The sequence below is a fragment of the Pongo abelii genome, chromosome 10 (genome assembly GCF_028885655.2).
Source record: "Pongo abelii isolate AG06213 chromosome 10, NHGRI_mPonAbe1-v2.0_pri, whole genome shotgun sequence".
Taxonomy (NCBI): domain Eukaryota; kingdom Metazoa; phylum Chordata; class Mammalia; order Primates; family Hominidae; genus Pongo; species Pongo abelii.
In genome coordinates, this window is record NC_071995.2 from 65,241,816 (window position 1) to 65,250,602 (window position 8,787).

The window sequence follows — 8,787 nt, forward strand, 5'->3', positions numbered from 1 at the left end:
TCCCCTTCTCTCTCTCACTCTCTCTCTCTCTCTCTCTCTCTCTCACACACACACACACAAACATAAACACTCACACAGAGTGCACCACTGGTCTAGACTCGACTGGTACAAGTAGGCCTGGCCTTACTTTTAAAAACATGAGTCCCCTGACTGGCAAAAATCTTAATGCATTTAACTTCTAGAAACATGATAAAGGAACATTTGAAAAAATCACTATGTTTATTCAGGAATAACATTTCTAGAGAGATTGTGTCCAATGGTGAACAAGAATTTCCCTGGTATCTAAACTATTTGTTGCATTGTGAAGTATTATGCTTAAAACAGAATTAAACCCAGTTTGAGAGGAGTCAACAAAACAGACTTAAGGATTTGCAAGAATTTAATACAAGTTTAGTATAAAGTTTAAACTTTTATTGGATAAAGTGGGTCTTATATGTAAAATTCCTTGATTATTTACTTTAAAAATCATTTTTGGTTAGCTCCGTAGAACAACTGAGTTTAAAAGTATGTATTTTGGTATATATTAGATTGTGTAACATTGTCACAACATATTCACTTGAGTATTTTATAAAATATAAACAAAAAAGGCACATTTACATGTATCAATAAAAATGACATTTGTATTAATTAAATGTTTAAGTCAAATAATCAGGCACAGATACTTTTAAATTAGGGGTTTACCAGCCTGGGCAACATGGGCAAGAGATGTTGCTCAACTCTACAAAAAAAAAAGTAGCTGGGCATGGTGGCACGTGCCTATGGACCCAGCTACTCAGGAGGCTGCGGTGGGGGGATCACTTGAGCCTGGGAGGTCCAGGCTGCAGTGAGCAGTGTTTGTGCCACTGCACTCCAGCTTGGGCAACAGAGTGAGACTCTGTCTCAAAAAAAAAAAAGCTGGGGGTGTTTTATTTTAAAATCAAGAAATATCCTTTTTTTTTTTCTGGCCCCTCCAGGGCTCCTCCTTCTGCTCTCCTACCCATCCTAAAAAGTCCGTCTCTAATTCCATTTACTTATCAAGTATTTTAAGTCTATCCTCACCACAGTCAGACCTAGTCATTTATCTGTAGTTTACATATTGCACATTGCGGCACTTTCCACTATCAGTCTGATAATAATAACAGCTACTTTGTCCAAGATCATAGTTTGTAAATGGTAGCTAAGAAGAGCTCCACTCTATCTGATATCAAAGTCAATAACCTTCTTCCATATTGCATTTTGTAGGTTATAACAACCAGACAGGGATCTGCAAAGGGTTGGGACAGTATCAATAGTATCACGACATCTAGCACAGCACTGTGTACAAAATGGGTAATCACAAATGTTAGTTAATTTGAAATGATAAATGCAAAACAGTTACTTTGTGGGTTTCTTTCTACATCACACATCATCAAGCAAAAACAGTTACTTTGAACATACATATTCAAATTATGTATATTAATATAAATTTAATAGGTCATTTTATTGGCCCTTAAAATTCATATGTTCTTTAAACATAGCTTTGTGTTTTTTTAAGAAAAGGAATATGGAAAGCAAACCAGTGGACTATAATAATGTGTTATTCTGAAGTAAAATATTAGAAAGCAAGATAATATAATACTATTTAAGTTGGAAAATTCCACTGAAAAGAAAATAATTTTTTTACAGTTTCACTATGTTGCCCAGTCTGGAGTGCAGTGGTTTGATCTCGGCTCACTGCAACCTCCGCCTCCCGGGTTCCAGTGATTCTCCTGCCTCGGCCTCCCAAGTAGCTGAGACTACAGGTGTGCAGCACCATGCCAGGCTAATTTTTGTATTTTTTAGTAGAGATGAGGTTTCACCATGTTGGCCAATCTGGTCCTGAACTCCTGGCCTCATGTGATCCGCCCACCTTGGCCTCCCAAAGTGCTGGGATTACAGGCGTGAGCCACCATGCTGGGCTGAAAATAAATTCATCACCTGAGAGAAAATGCTCACTTTACAATCTATATTATATTTTAAATTTTTGTTATTATTTGACTTTTCCAAATTCACAGTAGATGGTTAATGATGCACATTAAAATATAGAATAATTCCACAGAGGAAATTCACTGGTGCACAGTAGTATTTACATACTCTTCTCAAGAATTCTAGGATGTCGAATAGGCCACAAGAAATCCTATTAGACTGAGGCTTCCCAAGAGAAATTATGAAGATCCATTTGTCCAGATTTTGGGGATTGCTGGTGGAAGAGATTGTAAGATACTAGAAGATGCCTCGGAAGACAGGAAATTCCTCCTGAGACAGGAGAAAGTCACATTGTGGAAGATGAGTTTGGAATTGAGAGGCCAGCTTGGATAGAAAATAACCCTTTAAAGAACAGCACCATTCTAACTGGTGTGAGATGATATCTCATTGTGGTTTTGATTTGCATTTCTCTGATGGCCACTGACGATGAGCATTTTTTCATGTGTATGTTGGCTGCATAAATGTCTTCTTTTGAGAAGTGTCTGTTCATATCATTCACCCCCTTTTTCATGGGGTTGTTTGTTTTTTTCTTGTCAATTTGTTTGAGTTCTTTGTAGATTCTGGATATTAGCCCTTTGTCAGATGAGTAGATTGCAAAAATTCTCTCCCATCCTGTAGGTTTCCTGTTCACTCTGATGGTACTTTCTTTTGCTGTGCAGAAGCTCTTTAGTTTAATTAGATCCTGTTTGTCAATTTTGGCTTTTGTTGCCATTGTTTTTGATGTTTTAGTCATGAAGTCCCTGCCCATGCCTATGTCCTGAATGGTATTGCCTAAGTTTTCTTCTAGGGTTTTTATGGTTTTAGGTCTAACGTTTAAGTCTTTAATCCACCTTGAATTAATTTTTGTATAAGGTGTAAGGAACGGATCCAGTTTCAGCTTTCTACATATGGCTAAGCCAGTTTTCCCAGCACCATTTATTGAATAGGGCATCCTTTCCCCATTTCTTGTTTTTGTCAGGTTTGTCAAAGATCAGATGGTTGTAGATGTGTGGTGTTATTTCTGAGGCCTCTATTCTGTTCCATTGGTCTATATCTCTGTTTTGGTACCAGTACCATGCTGTTTTGGTTACTGTAGCCTTGTAGTATAGTTTGAAGTCAGGTAGCGTGATGCCTCCAGCTTTGTTCTTTTGGGCTTAGGATTGACTTGGCAATGCGGGCTCTTTTTTGGTTCCATATGAACTTTAAAGTAGTTTTTTCCAATTCTGTGAAGAAAGTCATTGGTAGCTTGACAGGGATGGCATTGAATCTATAAATTACCTTGGGCGGTATGGCCATTTTCACAATATTGTTTCTTCCTATCCATGAGCATGGAATATTCTTCCATTTGTTTGTGTCCTCTTTTATTTCGTTGAGCAGTGGTTTGTAGTTCTCCTTGAAGAGGTCCTTCACATCCCTTGTGAGTTGGATTCCTAGGTATTTTATTCTCTTTGAAACAATTGTGAATGGGAGTTTACTCATGATTTGGCTCTCTGTTTGTCTATTATTGGTGTATAGGAATGCTTGTGATTTTTGTACACTGATTTTGTATCCTGAGACTTTGCTGAAGTTGCTTATCAGCTTAAGGAGATTTTGGGCTGAGATGATGAGGTTTTCTAGATATACAATCATGTCATCTGCAAACAGGGACAATTTGACTTCCTCTTTTCCTAACTGAATACCTTTTATTTCTTTCTCCTGCCTGATTGCCCTGGCCAGAACTTCCAACACTATGTTGATTAGGAGTGGTGAGAGAGGGCATCCCTGTCTTGTGCCAGTTTTCAAAGGGAATGCTTCCAGTTTTTGCCCATTCAGTATGATATTGACTGTGGGTTTGTCATAAATAGCTCTTATTATTTTGAGATACGTCCCATCAATACCTAATTTATTGAGAGTTTTTAGCATGAAGGGCTGTTGAATCTTGTCGAAGGCCTTTTCTGCATCTATTGAGAAAATCATGTGGTTTTTGTCTTTGGTTCTGTTTATATACTGGATTACGTTTATTGATTTGTGTATGTTGAACCAGCCTTGCATCCCAGGGATGAAGTCCACTTGATCATGATGGATAAGCTTTTTGATGTGCTGCTGGATTCAGTTTGCCAGTATTTTATTGAGGATTTTTGCATTGATGTTCATCAGGGATATTGGTCTAAAATTCTCTTTTTTTGTTGTGTCTCTGCCAGGTTTTGGTATCAGGATGATGCTGGCCTCATAAAATGAGTTAGGGAGGATTCCCTCTTTTTCTATTGATTGGAATAGTTACAGAAGGAATGGTACCAGCTCCTCCTTGTAAATAGGAACACTTTTACACTGTTGGTGGGACTGTAAACTAGTTCAACCATTGTGGAAGATAGTGTGGTGATTCCTCAGGGATCTAGAACTAGAAATACCATTTGACCCAGCCGTCCCACTACCGGTTATATACCCAAAGGAATATAAATCATGCTGCTATAAAGACACATGCATACGTATGTTTATTGAGGCACTACTCACAATAGCAAAGACTTGGAGCCAACCCAAATGTCCAACAATGATAGACTGGATTAAGAAAATGTGGCACATATACACCATGGAATACTATGCAGCCATACAAAATGATGAGTTCATGTCCTTTGTAGGGACATGGATGAAGCTGGAAACCATCATTCTCAGCAAACTATCGGAAGGACAAAAAACCAAACACCGCATGTTCTCACTCATAGGTGGGAATTGAACAATGAGAACACTTGGACACAGGAAGGGGAACATCACACGCTGGGGCTTGTTGTGGGGTGGTGGTAGGGGGGAGGGATAGCATTAGGAGATATACCTAATGTAAATGATGAGTTAACGAGTGCAGCACACCAACATGGCACATGTATGCATATGTAAGAAACCTGCATGTTGTGCACATGTACCCTAGAACTTAAAGTATAATAAAAATATATACATATATATATATAACAGAATAGCACCAGAGGGAGTTTCCAGAATGTGCTCCAGGATAGCTATTGAAAACTTGTTCTACATTTCCTATAGAGAGACTTCTAAAGCTAAGGTTACTCTTTGGAGGCTGAAAAATTTGTATCCACCATTTAAAGTCAATTCAAGGTTTTCTAAGAAAGAGAAAAAAACAATTTTTCCTTATTATTGAGTGTAGTGTGTATTGTACACTTTGACACCTCTACAGTAAGGTTAGTGAACTATAACAAACATGGGAATTCCATCTAGCCATCTGTTTTTTATAAGGCCTATCAGCTAAGAACAGTTTTTACATTTTTAAGTGGTTTTCTCAAAACCACACCACATGGCACACCAGCATGGCACATGTATACATATGTAACTAACGTGCACATTGTGCACATGTACCCTAAAACTTGAAGTATAATAATAAAAAAAAGAAAAATCAAACCTCCAATTTTTTTTTTTTAAAAAAAAGAATGCTGCAAACTGTGGGATTGAGAACTTGATATGACTCCCAGTAAGTCTCTAGGGTGAATTATTGAGTCTTTAAGCACTAAGAATGGAAACTTGTGATGAGGAGGAAACTGAATAGGTTTATTATTTTTTAATCAAGCCAGAAAAAGCTCATATTTTTAGATAGAATTATAATATATATATCTTGATGTTAGGAAGTCCTTTGACAGGTTCTCTTCCTTTGTAGAAGATATAGAAGGAATGATGTTGCAGATTAAGAAGTATCATCAAGTGCAATTACATTGATTTGTAATTAGAGTACTTTATTAATGATATTCCCCAAAGTGCTGATTAATGAATTAATGCCACGTTATGGAAAATTCTCCAGATGTAAGTTACTCTCTCTCTCGCTCTCTCTCTTCTTTTCACCAAATGATTTGGTTCAGGATATTGCTGGCATGATGCTCAAATTTGCAGAAACTCGCTAGTAGCAAGGAGTAGCCAGCATCTCATGGTAAAATCAAGATCCAAAATGATCATCAGAAATTGAAACAAAGCTATACAATTAGATCTCAAACAAAACAAAGCAAAACAAGAACAACAAAACAAAAGTCAAACAAAGCACAATTGTAGTTCTCAGTGCCAGTTGCATATTAAAATTATCTGGGGAGACTTTTATTTAATTGGCCTGGGGTGCAATCTGAGCTGATACCAGTATTTTAAAAACACATTCCAAAGGATTTCAAGTTCAGTGAGTGTGGAGAATCACCTATAATACACTAACTATGGAAGTAGAGGAAAGGGTGGTAAGTGGAATAACTATAGCCCAGTGCATGTATAGAAATGTTTAAAGGATTTTGTGGGACTGTAAGATCGATGAACCAATGATCCTGTGAGATGTGGCAACTGAAAAAGCTAAAATTATCCTTAGTTGTAGATATCAAATAGAAAATTAGGAAATAGTAGGTGGGGTGCGGTGGCTCAACACCTGTAATATCCCGGCACTTTGGGAGGCCGAGGCAGGTGGATCGCTAGAGCTCAGGAATTTGAGATGAGTCTGGGCAACATAGCAAAACCCATCTCTACAAAAAAGTACAAAAATTAGTCAGGAGTGGTGGTGTGCGCCTATAGTCTCAGCTACTCAGGAGGGTGAGGCAGGAGGATCGCTTGAGCCCAGGAGGAAGAGGTTGCAGTGAGTGCCACTGCACTCCACCCTGGGCAACAAAGTGAGACCCTGTCTCAAAAAAAAAAAAAAAGCCAATTAGGAAATAGTAAAAGCTTACTTTCATTTGTAAGTAATTACTCTTATAAGGCAATTACTCTTGTATCATGCACAGTAAAGAGGATTTTTAGTGCGTCATATTGTTTAATCTTCACATTAACTCTGTGAGATAGATATTGTAATCCCCAATTTGTGGTGGAGAAAACTGAGGCTTAGAGAGGTTAAGTAACTTGTCTAAGACTTCTGGCTGGTATCTAGTTTGGCTAAGGTTTACTGAATTACTACATGAGTAATGAAGTGAAAATGGCCTGGAGAGACCAATTGAACTGGGAATTTATTAGAAATAAAAAATAATAAATGATATTTTAATGAAGAGTTGGTGCTTAAGTGAATACAGATAATGAAGAAAATACAATGTCAAATATTTTCTCAAGATTTTCTAGCCTAGGATATTGAAATATTTGTAGACCTATGGAAAAAATGTGCCAATAAAAAAGAGGGCTTATTTTCTGGAGAAAAATAATTTTGGTTTTTAATAATACAGGAAATATTTATAAAGTACTTACCTTCTGCCAAGTATTTTATATTGATCTGATTTAAGCCTTATACAACCCTATGAAATAGGGACTGTTCATATTATTCCCATTTAGAGAAGTTTCCCAAGAGATTACAGCATAAGTGGTATAATCAGGATTTGAGCCCAGGTCTACGTGAGTGAGAGCTGGCACTCTGAATTTCTCCACAGCCACTGCATGTTGAGTTTAAGGTGATTGTGTAATATCCAAGCAGAAATATGCCAGAGCAGTTGGAAATAGGTCTAAAGCACAGGCAAAATGATTAATTATAAGCTTAAGTAGTTAATAGTTTATAAATATATCTAGTAAGTAATTTTAAATGGAACATTAGCCCAAACAGTTTTGTGTGTCATAAATATTTTATCACTAGCTGCTAAAAATTCTTGAATGGGACAGATATACCCTATTTTATACAATCCCTGGTTCCTTCTTTGTAATAAATATCTCTTGCTCATCAGTGATGACAATACTGAGTCACTCTTCTTATATCTTAGACCAAATACTCTCATTTTGGGAGGAAACTAAAAAAAAAAAACTAGAGTTACTTTGACTCTTGCGTTCTAAATAAGTTCATTTGTATTTAAATGGTTCATTTAAAAAATGGTTTCTATTTTTATTATTTGAAAGCTTTATTGAGGTATAATTGACATCCAATAAGCAGCACACATTTAAAGTGCACATATTGATGAGTTTTGACATATATACACACAAATGAAATCATTACCACAATTAAAATAGCAAATATTTCCATCATTCTAATCTATTTGGGAGCCCCTTAATGAGCCCCTTAATAAGAACTCTAATCTATTTGGGAATCCTTCTCTCCATCCTCATCCCCAGGTAACCACTGATGTGCTTTGTGTCTCTACAGATTAGTTTGCAGTTCCTAGAATTATTTATAAATAGACTCATAGATTTTACTTTTTATTCTTTTTTTGCCTGACTTCTTTCACTTAGAATGACTTTGAAATACATCCATGTTTGGGTGGACACTATGGCCCACTTTGGGAGGCAGCACTTTGGGAGGCTGAGGTGGGCAGATCACTTGAGCCCAGGAGTTCCAGACCAGCCTGGGCAACATGGTGAAACCCCATCTCTACTAAAAAATACAAAACTTAGCCAGGCATGGTGGTGCGTGCCTGTGGTCTCAGCTACTTGGGAGGCTAAGGCAGGAGACTCACTTGAACCCTGGAGGCAGAGGCTGCAGTGAGTCGAGATTGTGCCACTGTACTCCAGCTTGGGTGACAGAGCAAGACCCTGTCAAAAAAAAAAAAAAAAAAAAAAAAAGAAGAAGAAGAAGAAAAAGAAAAGAAAAAAAGAAATGCATCCGTGTACACATGCTTCACTCTTCTGTATTGCTTGGAAGTAATCACAATTCGTTTATCCATTCATCTGTTGGTAGACATGTAGTTTGTTACAGTTTGGGATTATGGCAAATAGATGGTATGCATATTCTTGTTCTTTGTCTTTGTATGGACATATGCTTTCATTTCTCTTAGGTGAATACCTAGGAATGGAATGGCTGCAGATGTATGTTTAACTTTTTAAGAAACTACCAAACTGTTTCTAGCAGCCATGTATAGGAGTTCCAGTTGCCCCATATCTTTATCAACACTTAGTATGATTAGCCTTTTA